Here is a 22500-nt window from a genome sequence, read left to right on the forward strand (position 1 = left end):
GTTCTTCTTCTTCCACCAATAGTAGGTATATGTAGATGTAGGTGTTCGACAAATGTTTTTGTTTATTCATCTTGCAACGTCACTACCACATAATGAATTGAACCAGAGACTATGGGAGGTGGACATCAGTGGAGATTGAACCAGAGACTATAGGAGGTGGGCACCAATGGGCAGTGTTTTCACCAACGTTTTTTTCATCTTTGAATTTTCTAAACGTCTATATAGAATATATCCAATACTTGTTTTAGTGCACATTTCGTTCCATCCGTATGAGAGCTACTGGGTCAATCTGCTATCATGTCGGAATGAACTCGGTGAACTCGGTTTTAGTCAAAGTGATAGAAATTAGAAAATTAAAGTTTTTTGATGTTTAGGAAACAATAATCAGTTAACTGCAGAACTCTTGAAAGACACGTAGTTAAAAATTTGGACAGAAAATTCGGTCTTCAAATATCGACTATTTAAATGAACCTCATTTTGGAAGAAAGAAAAACTCTCAGTTGTGAGAATTGAAGGAAAACCTCGCGAGCTCCCAGCCAGGTGTGAGAGTTTCTTCCAAGATGAGGGTCATTTGAATCGATCAATAATTGAAGGACGAGTTTTCTGCTCAAATTTTTAAATACGGGTCTTTCCAGGGTACGGCAGTCAATTGGTTAAATTGGGCGTTTGTTTTCACTTTCAGCTCAAGACTCAGTTTTACCCGACTGATTCACCCTGACATAACACTGTTTTGAGATGAAAAGTCAGATGCTATTGAATCTTATTGTGTTGTGTTCAATATGACATTGCACTTAAGCGTCGTGTGTTTGTAATGTCAACGTTTAATGACACTGTCACGCCAGGCAGGTTTGAATAATGTTTTCAAACGAAGCATCGATCGACAACTTGAAAATCAAATCGATTACAGTTAGAGACTGAAAGAGAAAAATAGAAGAGAGAAGTGTTTTACGGTGGAAGCAAACTAAAAACATTCCCGTACAGGAAACAAAAATGAAAATAAAATATGAATTAATGAATCCTTGTTTCGATCTCGGATCGTTATGCCAATTCCGACTGAAAGGAATTTATGTGTTGAATCATCAAATTATAGCCGTTATGAAAATTAAATGTACTTTGATTAAAACCATTGCGCATTTTGAAGGATTAATCACGCTTAATGCGCTTTACATATACAATTCTTCGTTATCCCCTGCAGTCAGTATGGAACTAATATCCTCTTTTATACAATTTTAAGCGTCCTTTTTGGTACAATGTCCATAATTGTCTACAATCTGCTACTCATTCACATCCGAGTCGAGCGGTTAATGCCTGTAAAGTGTATTAATCAAGGATACAGTACCAGTGCCAAAATCTTGCGATCGTGGTACTTACAGTTTTGTATGGCAGCATTTCCAGTTGGTTGTCGACCCATTGTTTGATTTCATCACTGCTCTCGGGACTGTCTCGCAACCCTCAGTAATAAGACTTATCACAGGGACATTTAGTGAAAGACAGTGTGCTCTGCTTACTCATGACCCCCTGTCAGTTGAAGCAGGCCTCTGAATCTCTTAGTTTCCTTCAGTCATGTCTGTATTTTAGAAGGGGGGGGGGGAGTTTTCGATGTGACCCGGTGATAGCGATTGCTGCTGTTCAACCCAGGCGTTCATTCATTGGGGTCCTTTAAAACTTCGCTTCCAATGGAAATTTCCACATTGCCGTCCATTTTTGCGTTCATAGCAAGCTATTCCGTCACCGACCATAATAAAAATTTCTGGCTTTCGTTACACATCTAATATAGGACGAGAGAGAAAATAACGGAAAAAATAAGACGCTATTATAATACGAAGTAGACATCAGATAACTGGTTATTTAAGGGGAATGAGTGTAATTTCTAAAGTTGCAAAAAAGCTAAAATGTATTTTTAATAATTTAATTTCTGGTATCTACTTCACTCCGCCTTGTGGAATTCCTTTAATTTGATGAAAATCGAAAACACGTTCTAGATCTATGACATGTTCGTGTATTGAGTAGATTTAAGGTATGACCTTTATACAACCGATAAATAAAAACTTAACATTTAACAAAACGGTACGATCAAATCAAGCAGCTTGTTGCGTATAGGTCAAAAAATTTGACCTTTTATGACAACGACCTAAATATGTGGTACAACCGTTCAATATGGTAATATGTCACCGTGAACCTGATAGGGGAAACGTTTTTTTAATGTACTAAACATATCATTAAGAATGATATATGTGACTTCTCACCCCCCCCCCCCCCTCAAACAATCGCATTTTATAAACCACTTATTTAATACCATATCTGCGGTCCTCTGGGGGGAAAACGCATTAAAAATGTTTGGCCAATTTGAGAGTTTATGGGAGGATGAGGTTTATTTTAATTGATAACATTTAAAGGAAGAGTTCTATGGCTAAAAATGTTACGGTGCTGTTTGTTTGTTTGGTTGCTGTTTGTTTGTTTGTTTGTTTTTCAGAGTATATCAGAGTGAGAGCACAGTCTTTCTTCAGATAATTTTGTCTTCAAATTCCATCGATTTATATGACTCTCAATTTGTCAAAACAAGATATCAAACTTTAGACTTCAACCAGTCCATAGGGAAATAATTCATTTTTAATTGCAAACAATTTTCTGTTCAATGCTTCTTTATTGTCTGTGGCCAGGTACTTAGGTTCAAATCAAGTGAGTTATCCATAATATACTCTACCAAAGACATAGTGCCAGGGCAGAGTTTTGCGATTATGGTCAGCTATGCAGTCACCGGTCATTGTATACAATATAAGAATTTAAAATGTATTTAAATATTTTTTTTTAATATCAAATTTTCAAAATCGATTCAATTTGATAATGAAAAGCGATCAGTTAAAAGAAAAATAACCAAAACAAAACATGTAGAGGTCGGAAGTGTGCTATCGCTTACCAGGACTAAATACTCGATTTGTTCATTACACGAGAGCGGGGTAGTCCCAAGTGGCATTGTGTAATTAGTTTTACATTGCAAAGAACAGGAGGATTGAGTTACGTAAATGAGTAAATAGAGGCTACGATAGAACTTTAAACAGCGTCTAAGGTAGATGTAGATTTCTAAAGCAACGTAGTTTTGGATGTCTTACACATGATGATTGCAATTTTAAAAACTCGTTTTAGATAGGTAACGTCACTAATATTTCAAGTTTGGAATAGTTTTATAAACTTCTTTTTTAACGTTCAAAACATCGGTTGAAAAGTTGACGTGCAGATAGTCTTTATAATTTTACTTTATTTTTCAAAAGGAGTTCACTATTCGTGTGTATTGCAATACTGCTTTGCAATGACAAAGCCCCTATATTTTAAATTCTAGCTGGAAATGTTTACTTTAAACCGACACTTATGATCAATTAACCCCAATCTATCAACAACAACCAAAAAGACTTAAACCAGAGACTTCGTTGATATTACATGAGGAGTAATATTTTTTTAGCCAAAGTAAAACGATGTATTTCGGAGTATGCTTGTCTGGTAAATTCGAGTTTTGTGTTTGTTTACTTGCTCAACCGCGTGAAAGATGTTTAGCGACACCGGATTCAATTCCAAATCATATTTATTTCAATCATTTACCTGGTTTTAATTGGAGGCCTTACCGTTTTAACTAAGACAGCACTGTCGTACAATGAAAATTCACGTATTTTAAATTTTGTCCAGGAAACTAGTCTTTCAAAAATCGATCGATTGAAATTTCCCTCATTTTGTCAAATATTCTCAACCTGGGACTTATCGTTAAGTGTTGCTGTTGGCTAGACACCCATGTAAAGTGCTTTGAGCACGTTTAGTGGATCTTGCGTTATATAAATGCACAAGTTATTTAATTAGATTTAATATCAGACCTTAATTGTAAATGCTTACGTATTTTATAAGGATTTTTGTTACTTTCCATTATTGATTTTTATGAACATCTTCTGCGATTTTAATATTAGAGTTTATTTGAAGCACGCTAAGGTATCTGAAATATGGGAACGAGATGTGGATTTCGTGATTTTGTGTCTAAAATAATATTTAGCAATTACTCTATGTGGCTTCTTAATTTCAAAAGCAGAATATTTTATATTGCTTTTGTGGTAGAAATACTCATAGATAAGAAAAATCTTTAACAAGTCTGAGGTCAGAAGTACATTCGAACCAGGCAAGGACAATTCAGCTCTTAAGGAAATGTCAAAAACTCTCAAACCTGGGTTTTCCTGTCGTTCTTCAAGCATCGATCGATTATCATTTAAATCGATCGATTATCATTTAAATCGATCGATTATCATTTAAATCGATCGATAACATAATTTGATGGACGTGTTTTCTGGCCAAAATTTTAATACTGTATTATTATTTTTGAGTGGACCGTCTCTATACGAAAGAATAGTGCAGAACATTTTGAGCCTTTAAAAGTAAATGTTAGTCCGCTTTAATTAACTAGTGAGTGATAAGATCTGATAATTGTTTTTGACCATCAGTTTTATTATTTTTGCTCCTTTTACTGTTTCCGTTGTGTTGCATCGTCATCAGAAAAACTTTGATACCATTAACTCAGGAGATTTTTAAAAATGGGCGTTGATTTTATTTGGTACTGCATTTGAATACTTTCCTCTATCGTTGTTAAAAGTGTTTATGTCATAAAGATAATTAATAAATGTATATAATACAGATAATCCAATCATAAAATGTCTCTGTTTCATTAACATTGAGTTCAACTGTTATCAGTCAGTTCAGTCCAACATAAAAATTGTGAAATGGGTATAATTCAAAATCATTTAAATTGTAATGTCTATTCTTTTTACATATTGAGATGTTTGCTTGACTCTTTACTTAATAATAATAATAATAATAATAATAATAATAATAATAATAATAATAATAATAATAATAATAATAATAATAATAATAATAATAATAATAATAATAATGATAATATCTTTATCTATGGAAAAATCAAACATAAGTTTATCAAAGTTATCCGGCGAATGGATTCGTTTGAACAACTCGAGAATTAAAACAGGTAGCAATGACAATATATATTTGACTTGACTTAAATTGAAATAGACAGCAAACTATTATTTTTTTAATAAAAGGACATTTCTTCTTTCCTTCTCCGACTCGTTGTCAACAAGTTTCAGCGATTTGTAAGGATTGGGATAATAACTATTCACATCTATTCCTTTCTATTTTCTTTAGTCGTGTTTTCCTCTCTGAACTGGTTTCATATAGTCCTACGTAAAATACCATAAATAGACCCTTAGCTCATTGAAAATGCCCCAGTGAAAAGAATACTTTAAAAATCTAATTCATAGGTTGACACAATGAATGATGGTGCGTAGACCTCTACATACCTAGCTCCAAGATAAACACATTTCTGGTGTGTTCTGCCACTACCACAATTTCTATTCATTTCAAATAATAGATGGAGTGATAACATTTTATATTTATGTTTTGTTAAGCTAAAATATTTCAGATGAGCCCCCAAAGCTTTACTGTTGTATAATGACAAAATACTTTTATTTCATTTTGCCAGAATTGTTTTACTCAAAGATCAATGATTTATTTAAGCAGATGACCCTCTACTTGTCAAGTTTTCTTAAACCTGTTACAAAGTCTCTCAGAATTTGATACATTTGACAACTCGACTGCTATCTTAATCCACATATATTTTTCGTCATTATTTTTCTGACCAAAATGAAAAAAACGAGTTTTGTCACATTCCGAATTGTTTTTGTTTACAAATGTTGTGTGATCTATTAATTACTTGTGTGCTTCGTATAGCATCAGCATTATAATTTAGAATGATATATCGATTTAAAAAAAAAAATTGCGCTGACATCGTTCTGTTGACATTCTGCTGTCTTACAACTAAAACCTTATTGTCTTATATTTTGAGATTCAATATGCCTCATGTTGTAGTGTTATGCCTTACCCACTCCACCACCTTGCCCCTGCATAACGATCGACACATAGATTTATTCTGGTTATCTATTTTTTAGAAATTAAAATGAATTACAACAGGATCACGGATAGAATGGGCATCGTTATTCATTTACTTGATAACAAGACAGACCAGATATGGTATGGAGGCTTTTTCCTGAAGTTAATACATTATACTCTTTGATCTGTGATTGAAATGGGCTACTCGAGCCCAAGATTTCAGAAAAAGATTAGACAAAAAACAGTTTCGGCATCAATAAAAAATGGCACAAGTGAATATTAGGTTTCATAGTTTCCCTTCATCAGACAACATGTAAAAGAAAACACAAATATGCTGAAACTAAATATGCTACTAAGTTTTATTTATGGTCTAATAAATCGGAAATCCGAAATGTGTAAATGTCCATCTGTAAAATGTTAGCAAAGCTTGATATGTGATCTCCACCTAAATCCAGTATCTTGTCTGGCCAAACCAGGCGCAGAACGTTTACCGGAAATGTGAAATGTTAGATTTTTTGAAATTTGAGAACCGTATAATCTTTTTTTCGTTATAAAGAAAATTTATACGACACGAAGTCCCAGGTCTGAGAGATTTTGCCGTGATGATGGTCATTTAAACCAATCGATATTTAGAAGGAAGAGTTTTCTGGCCAAATTCTTAAATGCGAGTTTTTCCAGAGCAGGCAGTTAAGTGATTAATTTAGATTTGATTTGTCTCGTGTCTCCACCGCCTAGATCCGTTTGGGACTTTGGCTCTTATAATATCATGATATTCTGCCGGCTCTGAAAAAACACGGTTTGAAAGATTTGGCCAGAAAACTCTTGGATCAAATATCGATTGATTAAAATGACTCTAATTTGTTCAAAAATTATCATACCTGGGACTTCAATGACGATTTGAAGTCCTAGGTTTGAATGAGTACCTGGCTACAGTGCTAACCCAAAAAGGACGCCAACGCACACGGTATGAAATGGCAATATTGTTCCATATGGCCTTTTGGGATAATAAATGAAACATTGTTGAACTCACTGAGCATATTAATCCAGAGAAATGCTCTATATAAATGTTCATATCTATTTTATTTTTATTTTAACTAAAAATTTAAAAAAACATACTGAAAACTATATTACAACTCCAAACTTGGTATTGAAAATAAATTAAGCGACTGCTATTTCCTATACTTGGTATTCATTCCCTCCGGATTTCACCGATTAGACGATGTTCACTAACAACCGGACATTAAAACATGGAAAAAAATGTATTCCAGTCAACAACTGTTCATTTATTCATTCGTTCGCTCGTTCGTTCATTCATCATCTATTTATTCATTCTATCGTGCTTCATTTACTTATTCAAAATACAAACCGACAAAATCAATACTCGAGTAATATAAGGCCTGTGTTAACTTGAACAATGAGATGACGTGTGTCATGGAATATTTCACTAACCATTATTAAAAGATGAACCTTGTCATTTCGTCGATAAACACAGACTCAATATCTTTTTCAATAAATTTTAAAAATTATTCTTGTCCGCGATCTCGGGACTCAAAAAATTATTTCGTTCTATTATTCATTCAAACACACACACACACACACACACACACACATATATATATATATATATATCTATATATATATATATATATATATATATATATATATATATAAAGAAGGTGGTGGCCATTATAACCTATCGATATTGAAAGGACGAGTATTTTGGCAAAAAAATTAGAATGTGTCTATTCATGGTACGGCAGGACTGTCAAAGAGTTTAAAACCTTAGCCTTCTTAGAAGGCTTAGTGCTGGTACTTTGTAACAAGCCGAGGGTCCTCTCAATCTATACTCGGAATATAATCTTTTTGGCCAAAGTTTTTAAAAATAGTTTCCCATTGTACAGCATTTCATTGCCGACATTGAATTTTTAAAAAAATTTAACAATTATGATGTTATCTAGCCAAAACCTATTTTTATGGTTTGTTTTTCAAAGTACATCTGTATTATACTTATTGGTACAATGACACACGTATGCTTTGGTCTTCTGTTCATCCTTTAATCAAATTATATCCTCTTATGTTTTTCCTGGCGCTTAGATGACCTGAGATATTTAGAAGTGTTTTCAACTTCTTCCCAAAAGACAAACAATTTATCTAGAGCTTCATTAAACCTCATTTAATTAAGTGGCCATCATTAGATTTTTAGATTTTAGAGTTCAATTCTTTTGAAAACCCCCTCTTTAAATCGGAGTTCCTGTAAAAAGAACAAAGAAAAAAACTAGAAACGTATTAAAACGAGAGATGAACAAGACCAAAAATTCGATGGTAATTGCCTATTTACGACGTATTTAAGCGAGTAAAACAACACATAAATGTTTACGAGTAGCCGAGTTTTCGGTTAAAATGGAGTTGGCAAGAGGCTCAGAGAGATTGATAACTTTGGCTTTTGACCGAATTTTTATCCGTTCCCGTGATTGGAAAAAGTTAAATTACTTTTTTATGGGCCAGTACAATGAATGTCCCTCATTTGTAACCTATCATAGCGATCTGGTAGTACGTCGGAATAAATAGGAAGATTAGGAAAATTGTGTTTCAAATCAAAATGCAGCTATGTGGTCTGAGCGGCTATGGTCGTGTGGTATGGCAATTGCCTTCGAAGCATAGTTAAGTCCTTGGAAAAGACTCTTTACTCACATTCTCTCAACGTACTCGGGAGGTAAATGAGTAGCTAGTTGTTAACAGCATTGTCTCTGTAAGGGAAAAAAACGTAGTACCAACAGGCGTCATGTCTCGTTCTACATTTTAAGTTTTGCTGTTAGCTATAGACCCCTTGTGAAGCGCTTTGGGATATTTTTATTAAATTTAAGAATCAAAATTCATTTGCCTCAATGACGGCATTTAAATAAGCTACAATAAAATGTGATAATCTAACCTTAAAATTCAGTTTCAACCTTACCCCCAAAATGGTATCGTTTTGAGATGTTTGGTCCCATTTGTATGTGAGGTGGGGGTAGATGGGTGGGGAGGGGGGGGGGGGTATTGGCTTGGCTGGTAGAGTATCCAACTCACGAGTAAACCCACACGTCTCTAATCCGCTTACAGAGATGATTGTTCGTGCCCTTCTTCCACCCAACATTAACCAGTTAGCTGCCGTCCTCTGAAAATAACTCGTATTTAAAAATTTGGCCAGAAAACTAGTCCTTCAAATCGATTTAAATGACGTTCATCTTGGCCTCTCAAACCTGGGACTTCCGCGAAGAATTATTTTCTTTAAAGGTGGCATTTCGTGGTGCATAAACTGGGATGGACTCATGGTCCATGAGCTTTGTGGGTAAAATCTATTTTTAAATACATTTCTATCATTGGAGGATGATTGGGTTGTTTTGTATTGAGTTAGTCACTTTGTCAAAGATGGGGTTTTTCTTCTTCTTAATCGCTCTGCTCTCTATCTGCTTTTTCAAAACGTAATTTTACATTATAGCATTTACTTATAATTTCCTTACCGCTAATCCGAATGCATAACATTTTGTATTGTTTACATGAGAGTGGTTGATGTGTGGAGAAAGTGTGGGAGCAAAAATACATACTTATTAATAATAATTAATGTGTAAGAAATAAAAATAAAGAGACACAGAGAGAAGGGGGGGGGGTAGAGGGAGAGAGATAGAGAGAGAGAAAACGAGAGTAAGAGGGAGGGAGACAGGATGGGAGGAAAGAAAGAGTGATCGACAGACCAGTTGACAGTCAGATGATATTATACAGAGTAGAACGGACATAGAAATAAATGTGGTATGGCTCTATTGAAGCTATGCGTTTGGGTAAATTACTCACAATATCCGCAAGTCGGTTATAACGTACCAACACACAAAACAACGGTAACTCTTGAAAGTTTATAGTTTGATTTTGATAGAATTTAGTGAGAACTAGTCCAAAAAATGGCTATCTAAAAACAATAACAAAGAGCTGAAGGATGCCAACTTAGTTCCTTCTACATCGGTATAAATTAATTCTTTGCATTAAAACTTCCCTACTCCTTCTTTTTTAGCATTTCCCATTACATTTAGGCCATTTCCTTGAGTTTTCCCCGTAAATCATAGGCTTGAAAAAATCGATTGAATTGAATAGCGTCTAGGCAATATTAATTCAAAAGCCTCTTTATTCTGCAGGCTATAGAAAGATGCCAACCGGGAAAGATTTCATTAAAAACTTTGAGCCAGGTATTTTTTATCAAGACATTATAGTTGATTGCCCTACTTAGGAAAGCTACGTTGGTTCTTTTTTTAATTTGGCCAGAAAAGTCAATCGATATTTGAGGGGCGACTTTTTTGGACTATTTTTTAAAATCTCAATGTGGTCATTACAAACCTATCTATATTTGTATATGTCAAAATTTGGGTATCAATGTGCTTTTTTTAGAATTGAGGACTATAATACAATGACAATCCAATCCTCCAATCTGACATGGCATCCACTATCTTTAGGGTTTAAATAAGGGTTTTGTAATCAAAACTACAAAGACTTACATAAAACAATCGGAAACGTTTGTCTTCAACAAACAAACATCACGTATCTATACCTAAATTGGTCCATTTATATTCTAACCAATTGCTCTCACTAAAGTTTTTTTCTTACTTCATAAATGTGTAAAATCTAGGTGATTGTAAACTTATTACTTTTTATCACTTCTGCATCGGTTTAAGAATACCGAACTTTTCCAAAGTGTATTTTTTTTCACACATAAATAGACGTCTAGTTTGTTTTTTTTAATAGATAACCTCTCATCGGATAACTAGAAAATGTTATTTGAGCAAACGGACAATTTTCCTTCATAAATTGATAAAGGGTGGAAAGAAAAAGAAAGACCAGTGTCAACAACCGAAGAAACATAAAACCGGTCATCAAGCCCAATCTGAGTCGGTGGGTTACAAATGCAAACTTCAAGGAAACAACACACTTTCGAACTCTGTCGCTTGCTCGCTAGTCAGACTAATGCTAGTCTACAGCTGTTCCTTGTCAATTCTTATTAACAAGACCCTCAAACATAGAGGCGCGATGACCCATGCAGTTGTAAGTAATTCGTTTGAATAGTCAGACCCTTTATCCCTTTTTATAACCCCCTTCTCGAGCGTTGACCAGCGGCAGTTACCGTCAAAACACCTCATGTCAAGAGTAATCCTACAAAAAACGCTGTTTGTCCACAATAAAAAATAGCCAAATCAAAATGAAATGATAAATGAAATATGAGATGATATAAAGAGGCTCATACCAGATTGTTAATAACAACACGTACACTGCTCAAATGCTTAGGTATGTATGATAAAACAAACTGCGTGCGCTGTAATCCAGCTAGCTGTCAATTACGTAGTAGCTCCTATTTGACTTTACGTCGTTTTGAAATTGTCTACCACCTAGGAATGGGCATTGGTCAATGTTATCATAGACTTTTAATGAAATGCATGAGTGACCAAGTAAGTACTTCATGACAATTTTTACATTATGTAGTCAGCATACAAATGATCACAACGTTATGTGCCAAAATCGTATCAAATTAAAATTTATAGTCTGGAAACGAAATAAATTATTGATTAAATCAGAGTTTTATGAATGCAGTAAATTTATGAAGTTTATTTATACAAATGATTAGTTGCAAGGTGCTAGTTGTTAATATTAAAATGTTATAAAAATGCCGTGTAAAACCCACACGCTTTTTATGTTAAGATCTTAAAAACAAATTACTTTTCACTTACTCTAACACAATGCCGATTTGTTTGTTTGCTTGTTTGTGTGTTTTTTTGTTTGTTTGGGGGGGGGGGGGCGGGTATTGTTTATTTTTTGTTGTTTTGTTTTGTTTTTTGGCTTGTTTTTTTGTTTTTTGTCTTGTTTTTTCCCCTTTTTTTTAAAGATATGTTCTCTTTATGCAATAATACTGTAGCCGACGGATACTTATTTGCATGTCCGATAACCAATTTGTTATGGACTTATTGTTATACTGGAAATACTCTCAAACCAACGCAAAATAGCGTGTATAACAACAATATTAAAGCAGGCCCATAATTGTAATCGGTTATCAGACTTGCAAAGGTGGTGGTGGTGGTGGTGGTGTTGAAGGTGGTGGTGGTGGCGGTGGTGGTGGTGGTGGTGGTGGTGGTGGTGGTGGTGGTGGTGAAGGTGGTGGTGGTGGTGGTGGTGGTGGTGAAAACAGTTGTTAATGATTAATATGACAGGTTACTAAAAATATTGGGGAATAAACCCGTTATTCCTTGTGGAAGAATCATCGTCAACAACGGCATTACGTTGGTATTCAAAAGTGAGAGCAAGTGCGTCACAATCATTAAAACAAGTATTCTATGCGATAATATAACTGCTCAATTCAATGTACACTGATCCCGAGTCATAAATTGATCATCTGCCAGTCAATGTTCTGTGGTACAAAACAATAGATGTGTTCCGTGCTATCGCGACAGTAACCGTTTAATGGCTCCAATTTGATGCCGCCTCCCGCCGCCTGTTGCTTTGTTGTATTCCCTATTGAGGCCACTCGCTCTGGGGCCAACTTTATGGTAGCAACCAAATTACGATATTTTTCAGAAAACACAAAAAAAGGCATATTGGTTTGAAATGTCAACACATGATCAAACCATTTTCGAATCATTTTTTTTCCTGTGTATTTCCTAATTTTGTATTTATAAAAGTGTCAATGTTTCATTCACATTTCTGAAAAAGTGACCGACCGTTTAGTTTCGTAAAAAAAATAAGATGCCTTCTGTCAAGCTCAATAAATTTGAAAATAAAATAAAAAGAGAAAATAGGAAAAACGTCTGAGTTGTATTCAAATGGGTTCTCAATAGGGTGTTTCCTTCGAAATTAGTTTTGAAAATGTCATAGGGCTTGTTTGGGTGATTTGGTTTCGATTACCTAATTTCACGCATTCTGCGTTATCCGATTCCGATACCATTTTTAGTGTTTTTCAAAGAAGGGTATATCGTTGCAACTACAACAAAAACTGATTCTAGTGTGATTGAAAAAAACAAACTGGGAAATTTAATTGACTATGTGACATAAAACTTCTTCGTGAGCAGCTATATTAAGAATAAAATCGATATTTTTTAGAAAACTTTAAGTTTATTTATCTATCAAAAGCTAAAATGATTGCTTGCATCGTTATTTCAGAGAACAAAGAATTGCACCGTTGACTCTCAGTCACATTTTCATATTCTTGACATTAGATAAAAATATATTCCTTTCAATATCTTTATTCATCCCAAGAGAAAACTGGCCAAAGATTCTTACTCAAGGAAAATGTGAGATGCCGACAGTGGGGTTCGAACATGGGTCATCAGGGGGTAAGTGCAATGGAAGATTCACTCAGCTATCTTTGCCTCAGTAACTTCATTGGTAGAGCTTTGATGGACTAATTATGATATTCGAATTGAATGTCACATGTGGAATGTGATTTAGGCACCAAGTAATGCGAGCTTTTTTTTTTTCTTTAGTATAGCCTACTGAAAAAAGACATCTTATTTTCGTTTTGGCCACATAACTTTCATTTTATAAATATATTGATGGATTAATATGATCCTCAGTTTGTCAAAAAGTCATGGAAACGATATGGGTTTTGTCTTGGTTTCTTGATAGTTTTCTGATCAAAATAGAAAAGAAAGTATTTTATTAGTTTATTGTCTGGCTTTTTTATCCATTTTTTTCTTTATTTGACCCGAGTGATTTTATCCTCATGTTAAATAGGGATGCAATTAGTGGCAATGAAGTTTGATGACCCGACCTTGTACCTTCTAATAGGGAACAGGAAAATAGCGTTATTTAGCTCCGGTAACGATGGTGTATTCCGCTAATTAGCTAAGAGTAATGAGTGATTAATAATGCCACGCAATATTCAAATTACAGTCTCTAAGAGTGAGCACATTTGTTGTTCGCATGAATGATGAGTGATAGAAAGATCTGAATTAAAGGAGGAAATTAGAGGGGGGGGGGGGTGAGGCAGTGTGATGTTATCCGGGGTTTGCTAGCAAGAGGGGATGGAGTACGTTCGTTCTTTGTCATTTATTTATTTTTTTCCTCACAACGCTGCTCATTGCTATAACCACACCAAATGATTTTAGTACCGTGGAATGGAGTGACTGAGACCAGCATCCAAATTTTGTGACCCCCCCCCCCCCCCAAATCCAAGATTAAAATAAGGTAAAATGTACGTCATTCGATAGATTTCACCCCTCCACAATTTTAAACATCCATACCTTGGCATTGAAATGACTTATCCCATGTTCAGTTTTTATATTGTGGGCAAGATTGAAATCTATCACATTCATTAATTTACATTTTACCATAATATTTGTTTAATAATGTTCAATCTATGGGGGGGGGGAGGGGGGGACGCGTATTTTGGGGTAGGTCTTAGTTACTTGGCCTCAGTCACTTCATTCTACGGTGTAATGACAAAACGTCTCTTTCATTTTAGCTTGAAAACTTATAGTTAATATAGATTGATCGGGAACTTGTTTAAAAGTCTTAAAACTAAAACATCTTTGAAAGTATCAAGTTTAAGATAAGATAAGATAAGATTCTACTTTATTCATAAAAAAATGGAAATTCGTTTACAGACGTGGCTTGCATGAAAATGTATAAACACAAAGTTGAGAATCCATGGCGACAATGTATGTATGTATGTATGTATGTATGTATGTATGTATGTATGTATATATATATATATATATATATATATATATATATATATATATATATATATATGCAAATGCACAAAAATGTAAAAATATACAACCAAGAACCAATAGCAACACTTTATATATTAATTTGATAAAATTGGCCTTTAGTCCGAACTTGTGTGTGTATATTTAAAAAATAGTGTTTAATTTAAATCACAGTTGGGCGTTAAAAATTCGAACACCATGTGGCAAAAATGAATTAAGGTGACGTGTTGTCTTTGTTTTTATAGATATAAGGCGACGGCTCCTCATGGAGAACATAATATATTTGTGAAGGGGGTGATCGCCATCCTTCATAACTTTCTTCAGGGTTAAACAAAAAAAAAAAAAATATATATATATATATATTTAAACTCGGTGTCACGTTGGGTTGGGATAGAACAGTGTCATATCCAAAGGGTGGCCAGCAATTGATATTGCCCGTTTCAAGAACTAGAAACCGAGGATGAATTCCTGCTTCATGGGCTTAATGGCTCTGAAGGGCTGATGAAAAAATGAAAATGACGCGTTGGGTGTTATCTTAATCGTATCGATTTCAAATGTGAAATTAAAAGCTTTGGTGTTTTTTTTTTGTTTGTCTGTTTGTTGCTTTAGGTCTCTTCCAACACAATTGAGGTTATATGAGAGACCGCTGAAACAAAAAAACAAGCAATCTAACAAAAATAGTACAAATGTAAATCAAAATCATAACCTAAAGATATCATAAGCTAAATTATAAAGAACCAAGAACAAACAGGCAGAAGATTTACAGGAAAAAAAATATCCCCTGTCAAAAATACAATCACAAACCAAAGAAGCAGGATAGGCTAGTAAAGAGAAGAAGAAACGACATCACTATCGGATCGTACACCCATGCGAACATCATAGGTATATGATTCAAGGGTGATGCTCCCATCCAACCACCCGCTCTTTGGTTTTTGTTTTGTTTTGTTTGTTTTTTGGGGGTTTTTTTGTTTCGTTTTGGTTTGGTCTTTCGGTTTTCTGGGGGTTTTTTGGGTTTTTTTTTTTTTTTTTGCTTTTGTTTTTGTTTTGTTTGTTGTTTTTTTTTTGTTGTTTTTGTTTTTTGTTTTTTTTTGTTGTTTTTGTTTGTTTGTTTTTGTTTTTGTTTCTTTTTTTTTTTGGGGGGGGGGGGGGTTCAGAAACTTAAATATTTTCCCATTCATTCATTTAGTTATTTATTATATTTATTTGTTTATTTATTCATTGGGGAGGGTGGCGGCTTTTCTTTTCTTAATGACGATATCAAATAGCACGTAATAATATCTTTAAAGAGTAAATAAAACGTGTTTAACATTACTGTTTTCCATTTCACATCAGGTCTATAAGTATCTTTATGATAATCACGTTTTTTCGAATAATATAATAACGACTTCTCGTGATTATTTATTTCCCTGATCATAAAGTTGTCTGCATGACAGTATCTCGAAAGAATCAACACTCAACACACACTTTCGAAGTATGTAGTAGGTCTGAGATCGTTCAGGAGACAAGAAATGCTTAGGCAGTGAAAGTTTAGGCACCGAGTATTCAGGACGCAACAGCTTGGCGGAAGGACAAAGATAATAGAGGAAAAAGGACATACGCTGTTCAGCATTAATTTATTCCCAAAAAAAAAAATGAGAAAAGGAGTTATAAATTTGAATTGGCCAAATGTAGCTTATATTAAGAAGAACAGATGATAAAGATTACGGACACCCGTTGTGATTAAACAAAGTTAAATCAAGGAATATAAGGGCTGGACTTTATACATGCCCCCCCCCCCCTCACCTCTCTCTCTCTCTCTCTCTCTCTCTCTCTCTCTCTCTCTCTCTCTCTCTCTTTCTTTCTTTCTTTCTTTTAAGTGTCAGCACTGTACCTTTTATTATTTTTTACTATCATTTTAAATTTCTTTGATCCCAGTATGGGGACTAGTTATTTACCATTTATGCTGTCTTATTTTCTATTGTTTAATTCATGTGACATTTTAACCCCTAATTTTCATCTCTCGAGACTGCTATTACATCTAGCTACCCTGAGGACGGAAAAGTTTTAGACAATCAAATAAGCTTGCACCAATATTTCATTGTCTATTTATCGTGTTCCCCCGTTAAAATAGTCGATTTCACTCAAAACAACACACCCTTGTTATTGTTGCAACAAAATGTGTGCCGGTAAAACTGTGTCTATTAACTGAACGGGTTAAACATCGCGATTCAATGGCAAAATCTTAATCCTTTTCAAACGGGATTCGACTATGCTCTAACATGAAACCTTCTGAAACCGTTTCTACCAAGTGAATAGTGACTTGGGCTCCACTGAAATATTTACGGCTGTTATTGTTCATCTGGGGAAAATGGTTTGTGTGGTGTTATCCAGATAATGAATTAAATTATATGATTCTAGACAAAGTCAGCATTGCCGATAATGCTTTAAACGTTAGATGCAGAATACGATATTATGCTTAATATGGTGATAAGCGAAATACAATACACTCAGCCGCACATTGGAGAGTGTATCGATTTCTCTGCAATATTATGTTGTTATCATCATTATATTAATATTATTGTTATAATTACTGTCATAGAGAATGGAAAGCATCGCCATAATTTCTGACGAGCCTCATAGTCCTGGATCCGCATTCTTTTATAATATTATAGTGCAGAAATATAATATTGGGTTAGGAACATATTTTGTTTAATTGCAGACTCGATGAATATGCCTTGAGCTCATCGCCTACTTTAAGTTGCCCACGCGTGATGATACAACATCCTTTTTTTTTATTTTGGTACATCCTAAATTTATGAAAATTGTAATGTACGCCATGAATATTCAAAAAGTAAATAAAAACATCAAAATCAAATACAGTAACACACACACACACACAAAAACGCTCTCAAGATGTAACCTGAATAATATAATATAACCCTACGCAGCTTTTAAATCGTTATTAAATCGGATTATTAAACGCATTGGGAATGATTAAATGTTTCCTGTGCGGCCTTCTACCGTTGATCTATGGACCTGTTAAGGCACACAGCCCGGGAGATCGAGACTACTGGATTTGATCATTTGATTTATATATAGATAAATGTTTAGATTGATGGATGGATGAGTGATGGAGGGATGGATATGTTTGTTGTTGGATAATCTGAAAAGACAACATGGAAAGTGCAGTGGATGGTGAGCGAGTGGATGCGTTGATAGGGAGATAAAATGATAAATTGATAGAGATGAATAGGTGAATGAACTGATATATTGATTGATGGATGGATGGATGAATGAATGGATATATTGAGTGAAGGATGGATGATGGATTGTCTGGATAAACAGCATGATGAGGAACTGGTGGATAGTGGATACACTGATGGAGTGATGACATGACAGATGGATGGATGGATGGATGGATGAATGGATGCATTGATGGATGGATGGATTGATGGATGGATGGATGGATGGATGGATGGATGGATGGATGAATGGATGGATGGATGGATAGATGGATGGATGGATGGATGGATGGATGGATTGATGGATGGATGGATGGATGGATGGATGGATAATGGATTGTATGGATAGACAACATGGTGATGGACCGTTGGATGGACTGGTGGAGAGATGACATGATAGACTGATGGATGGATGGATGAATTGATGGATTGATGGACGGATGATGGTTTGTCTGGATAGACAACATGGTATTGGACGGAGGGGTAGACTGATAGAGTGATGACATGATCGATTGATGGACGGATAGATTGATGGATGATTTGGATAGAGAAATGCTGATTACATTGGATGATGGACTGATGGATGAATTGGTGGAGATATGAAAGGATAGATTGATGGGTGGATGGGAGAGCGTGAATCAATGAATGGATGGATTGTTGGATGGATGGATGGATGGATGGATGGATAAATGAATGGATGAATGGATATAGAAATGAATGGATGAATGGGAAGATGTTCTAAACGGACGTGGTGAGTGAAAGATTGGAATTGTGTTGAGCTGGGAACGGTATATTATGCTTGCAGGCAAGTCTAAGAAACGCGTGATATCATTAAAATAATGACAATAATTATACTATAGACTGGTGGATGTTATAGATGGATAGACAGATGGATGTACATATTGATAGATTGGTTAAATGGACACTATGTTTTCTGTCGCTGGTTAATGGGACAACAAGATAATTATCATAATGATTTACATAAATAGAAAGGTGAAAATATATTCTGGGGTCAGTCTGCGGTGACATTTTTCATCAATGCATATTCTGATGCTTTTATAATACTGTTGATAAATTAAAGTGTCCTTCTATTTTCGAGTTATGATATGCTTGAAGAATTAACATAGGAAAACTTATCAAACTAAGTTACAGATTTAGCCATGACTTGTATTATATTCTATAGAATTTGGTGATAACTAATCGCATCCTTGTAACAACAATAAGTAGTAGACTCTGGAAAAACACATATTTAAAAGTTTGACCCGAAAACTCGTCCTAAAATATCGATCGATTTAAATGGCCCTTATCTTGGAAAAAAAAAACCTCAAACCTGCGACTTCGCACATATTTAAATATGTATTTTTCCAGAGTACGGCAGAATAGCATTACAATATAGAAAATACAATAGTAGGATCTCGGATATCAGACGTGCATATATGTACACTTCGAGTGCAACGAATTGCTAGATATAGAGTATAGATTGATGCAATAATTATTACTGCGCAAATGGTTTGTTCAATTATGCCATTTTTATTTGATGGTCTAATGGTTATCAATTAAATTAGAAAGCCTTGTTGAGTGGCAGTACCAGTATCATATCATTGGAATAAAACCGACAGCTGTTGGCGCATTAAACATAGTTTTAATGTTGGAAAAGTGACGCAGGGAGAAAACAGATCCACGAAATTGCTTTTTTTCATATTTTCAACTTTAAACTTATTCAAATTTGAAAATGTGATATGATGAAGTTTATATTGGTAATGAAATGGTGATGTTGTGTACAGGGACGATGACGACGACGATGGATATCATGATGACAATGATGATGATGATGATGATGATGATGATGATGATGATGATGATGATGATGATGATGATAGTGATGATGATAGTGATGATGATGATGATGATGATGATGATGATGATGATGATGATGATGATGACGACGATGATGATGATGATGATGATGATGGTTTTGATGATGATAATGATGATGATGATGATGAGGAGGATGATGATGATTATGATGAATTGAACGAAGATGAAACAATCATGATACTTAAACGTTATATTATGCAATGCGTCCTTCTGTTAAATCACTATCTAGTTGGATTTAGAGCATTGTGTACTTATGTATAGGTCTGATAACACAAACTGTTATAGTCTCCATGTTGTAGTAGAACTACTCTCAAATCATCACATAATTACAACAATAATTGTGTTTGGCTATCGCTCTTATTGTTATTATGTGCATGTTGGTTTGGGGGAGGGAGAGCTGTTGTGGGTTTTGCTTTTTTTTTCAAATCTGTAAAATCTGAAAATTTGCATGAAAATACAGTTTGAACGCCCAATGTATGTAGCCTACATCAATTTAAATTTAATTCTTTTCAGATTTAAAGTTTCGGAATTCATAAAGTTGGTACAACGTGACGACATTGTTGTTTAGACACAACATTTTAAAACTTTAAAGAGTATGATCAATGACGTAACAAAACAAAAGCAGCAATATTCAATTACGTCTTAATGCTCTCAAGCTTTTCATTTGTAGATGGTCTGGCTCTCTCAAGCTCACGTTGACCACGGAAAAAAGTAGTGGAAACCAGCATGAATGTGGATAGGTATAAATGAGTTCCATTTAATAATTGTGAAGAGTTTCCGTGTTTTAACAAAGTAACAAATTAGGGAGTATGCACTGGTATAAGATAAATATCTGAAACTGTGTGTATTGACGTGCCCTTATTTGTAGATCTGATAACCCAAATCCTTATGGGCTCATCGTTGTTGTAATGGAAACTTTTTTTAAATGACGCAAAATATTGTCCATTACAACAAATGTGACCCATCGTCTCAAAACGGTATTATGTCGGAACGAACCAGATGCTTGAAAGCCGAATTAAATGTTAAAACTGATCAAAAATAATTGTTGGCATTAGCACCCTAGAATATGGTATCCATTCTCCTCAATAAAACATACAAACTCAACACAAGTCTGATATTTCTGGCTCTAAATTCAATTTTCAACATCTTAACCAACCCGACTTAATACCGTTTTGAGGCGAAGAGTCACAAATGTTAATCTAGGCCCATATGTGGGTTCGGATATCAGACTTGCATATGTGTACACGTCCGTATGTATGAATCAGTGCCAGACAAAGCAGAAAGATAAATAAATAAAAAAAAAACATCCCAAAATTGGTCCGACGTCAACTGTGGATAACAAACTGATCACTGGGGATTTTTTTTTCTTCTTTTTGGTTCGATTGTTTCTTATTTGCTTTCCCTGGCGCCTTCACACATATCTTTTCAGATCGTATTTTAACAGAATAAATCTATCTATATTTATCAGCAATCTATGGTCTCCGTGATAAGAACTGAAAAAGAAGACTTCTGATTTCAACTAGTTGGATGCATTTTACAAGTTTTATTAAGGCACAGTAAGAATTAGAGGGATGTTTGGGAGGTAGGAGGGATTCTGGAGACGGGTGGTTGAATTGTGAATTGTTTTACTGTTACTGCTGTTATTTTTTGCTTGTTTATCCTGTTGTTTTGTTAGGGGTTTTGAGTTTTCTGTTGTCTGTTTGTATTTTGATATTTTGTCGGGGATTTTTTTCTGGTTGGGGGGTTGTTTTTTTTTTTATAATATATAATAATTGTTCTCTTTTGTTTGTTTGTTGTTTTTTTTCAACTCGTTAATTTATAAGTTAAATCGATGAGATTATGGCATCAAAAGTTGCTATAAAAAGTGGGACATAAGTTGATAAAAACATATTATGGAGAACAAAAAACAAAATTTGTGGTTTCATGTCTAATAAGTCCTTTGTGTTTTAACTTTACAATTCTGTTTATTTATATATATTTTTTAATAGTTATCTTTCGATGCCATATTATAAATGAAATGAATACATTATAATTGGGTAATAAATACCTCTAGATGATTCATAAGCTAAGAAATATAAATTGTACGGTTCCTATTGAACTTTATATTGTTTATAACGAATTGCGTAATAATAGTACATACATCATCGATCAAAATCTGTATTGAAACATTTATTTCATTTTTAAACGCACCGTATGAATGTCAAATAAAAATAAAAATGAAAACATTTAGGTGGCCGGACTTACCCTTGATTTGCTCGATCTGCCCAAACTTTGGTTTTGAAATGCGTTTTTCAGATGCCAATTCTATTAAACAAAACAATCTTATTATCCAAACAAATGTATAATTATGAAATCCAAGGATGAGAATTCACACTGATTCTATATTCCAAATGGAAGAAATTGATATTATGTATTCGTTTACAAAGAATAGCGAGACACCGAGATGTTGTGACAATAGTGAATGTTGGTACTGTCAACCGAGTAGTGCTTCGACGCTCTTTGGCACAGTCGGGGAGAGCGAGAGGAAGATCAAAAGTGGTGCCACTCACCGCGACACAGCTAGTGGTGTGAGAGTCCGAACAGGAGTTGAGAGTATGGGCAATAAAAATCCTCATATACTATAGTAGACGAGGAGCCTAGTAGTTCTGAATCGGCCCTGTAGCCTGGCTGACTTCGATGTCTTGACTATTTTGTACAATTTATCTTTTTGCATGAGTGATTTGGACTTGAACCTTTGCGACACC

At 34.6% G+C, this 22500-nt stretch overlaps 1 protein-coding gene across 7 annotated transcripts in view; it reads right to left on the reverse strand.

Moving 5' to 3' along the window:
• LOC144978626 (otoferlin-like) overlaps positions 1-22325 on the reverse strand; it is a 249745-nt gene extending 227420 nt beyond the window's left edge. For 3 of the 7 annotated variants that reach the window (XM_078924969.1, XM_078924936.1, XM_078924946.1), the window contains exon 1: positions 22001-22266. The gene's annotated coding sequence lies outside the window, so the exon portion shown is untranslated. Of the gene's footprint in view, positions 1-22000 lie in introns of all 7 variants that reach the window. The other 4 variants (XM_078924961.1, XM_078924929.1, XM_078924954.1 and 1 more) reach the window with 3 other exon arrangements.
• Positions 22326-22500: the final 175 nt, after the last annotated feature.

The sequence above is a fragment of the Berghia stephanieae genome, chromosome 1 (genome assembly GCF_034508935.2).
Source record: "Berghia stephanieae isolate SIO BIC M18660-M18661 chromosome 1, UCSD_Bste_1.3, whole genome shotgun sequence".
NCBI classification, from domain to species: Eukaryota; Metazoa; Mollusca; class Gastropoda; order Nudibranchia; family Aeolidiidae; genus Berghia; species Berghia stephanieae.